Consider the following 2,279-nt stretch of genomic DNA (forward strand, 5'->3'; position numbering starts at 1 on the left):
ATACCGGGCAAACTGAACCAGGGAGCAGACATGCTGTCTCAGAGCAACGTCCCCTCTGGCGAGTGGATGCTTCACCCCCAGACGGTTCGGAGAATATGGGAGATCTTCGGGAAGGCAGAGGTCGACCTCTTCGCCTCAGAAGACAACTCTCACTGCCCAATCTATTTTTCGAAGGAAAGGGATGCGCTGGCCCACGATTGGCCCAGCCTTCTCCTTTACGCTTTTCCCCCGATCGCCCTGATCCCTCAGGTCATCAGGCGAATCAGGGAACAAAGGCACAAGGTTCTTCTAGTGGCCCCGCTCTGGAGAAACCAACTATGGTTCTCAGAGATGTCTCAGCTGCTCACGGCAGCTCCATGGCCCATTCCCCTGAGACGGGACCTCCTCTCTCAGGCGAACATGACGATATGGCACCCCCAACCCAAGTTGTGGGCCCTACACTTATGGCCTCTCGATGGGAGCCTATGAACCTCCCAGAGGGTGTCTTAAATACAATTTCTCAGGCTAGAGCCCCATCCACAAGGCGCCTCTATGCCCGCAAATGGTCGGTCTTCACCGCTTGGTGTACAATCCGCGGTGAAGATCCATCCACATGTGACATATCTTCAATATTGTCCTTCCTTCAAGAGCTGTTGGATAAGGGTCGCACCCCCTCCACTCTTAAGGTCTATGTGGCGGCTATAGCAGCTTTTCATGCTCCTATAGACGGGATATCGGTCGGCACGGTTAAGCGAGTTGGAGATTTACAGGCGCTCTCTTTGAGCCCCTCCTGCCTTGAATTCGGGCCTAACGACTCCAAGGTCGTCCTGAAGCCTAGGCAAGGTTATGTACCTAAGGTGCTCTCTACTCCATTCAGAGCATAGGTAATCACGCTCTCTGCGCTCCCCCCCCCCTTGCAGGAGGACCAGGAGCTAAATCTGCTCTGTCCTGTCAGGGCATTAAAAATCTACATTGACCGCTCCGCCTCCTTTAGGCAGTCGGAGCAGCTCTTTGTATGCTTTGGTGGCCGCACCAAGGGGCTTCCGGTCACAAAGCAAAGACTATCCCGTTGGATAGTTGACGCAATAGCTCTTGCATACTCCTCCTTGGGCCTTCAATGCCCCATCGGGGTCAGAGCACATTCCACGAGAGGCATGGCCTCATCCTGGGCATGGTCCAGTGGTGTGTCCATTGCAGAAATTTGTGCGGCGGCCGGCTGGTCCTCGCCGTCCACCTTTGTCAGGTTCTACAACCTAGACGTCCCTGCTTTGCAGGCTTGCCGAGCACTTATATAGCCAGATGCCCCGCCCATTTTGGCGGGCTCGGGCGCGCTGCTTCGCCATAGGCTCGCGCAGCTCTGCTGCGCCATCATTGGTTTATTTCTGAAACAATGGCAGTGCAGATGCTTTGATTGAAAAAAAGGATTCAGTAAATCGGAGAAAAGGGGTTTCTCGTAGCGTCTAGCGACGCAGTACTCGTTCCCGTATCTCAGGGAACCGAGGTTACGTTAGTAACCGAGTACGTTTTCTTGAGTGCGCCAGAAAGACCACCAAGTGGTACAAGAAGGTTTTCTTTTAACTACTTGATACAGTTGTACTCGATTAAACTGTCAATTAATGTAAACTAAACTGTAATGAACATAGCCTGTATACTGTCACATAGCCTACTATTATATCCTCCTCCTTACTCCCCATTGATGTGCTCTACTATCAATAGGGAAGGAAATCACCTCCATGCAATTCAGGATGAACCTAATGAGAGGGCTGCTGGAGGAGTACAGCACATCCCGATGTCCATCCAAAGGGGGCCGTCCTGCTTTGGACACTCCTCTGCGCCTTACAGCCAGGCATTTTCCATCTGAAGTACCTCAGACCACTTCCCAGGGCAGCCGGACCAGGCGGCACTGCAAGGTCTGCCTCTCCAGTACACGCAAGAGCAAGCAGAGGCACCTCACCAAATACATGTGTGTGCCGTGCAACACTCCCTTGTGTGCTGCCCCATGTTTTGAGGAGTACCACACACTAAAGCATTATTAAGCCTGTAAAAAAATAAGAAAAGAAAAGTTTGTGAAGAGTTTAAATTTTTTTTATCTTTTTATCTATTTCCATTATTCATAACTACATTTGTACATTTTTTGTCAATTTTGTAAATGTTAAACAAAAAACATTGACTATACTTTACAAACAACAAAAATTCTATTTGACTGATGTCATATGTTTAATGGTGTGAATAATGCTAAACTTATACTACACATACTTAGTAACAAAGCAGATAACAGCTATATTTACATTTCCCTAAAC

This window comes from Sinocyclocheilus rhinocerous, unplaced genomic scaffold, assembly GCF_001515625.1.
Source record: "Sinocyclocheilus rhinocerous isolate Xijiao unplaced genomic scaffold, SAMN03320098_v1.1 scaffold3357, whole genome shotgun sequence".
NCBI lineage: Eukaryota > Metazoa > Chordata > Actinopteri > Cypriniformes > Cyprinidae > Sinocyclocheilus > Sinocyclocheilus rhinocerous.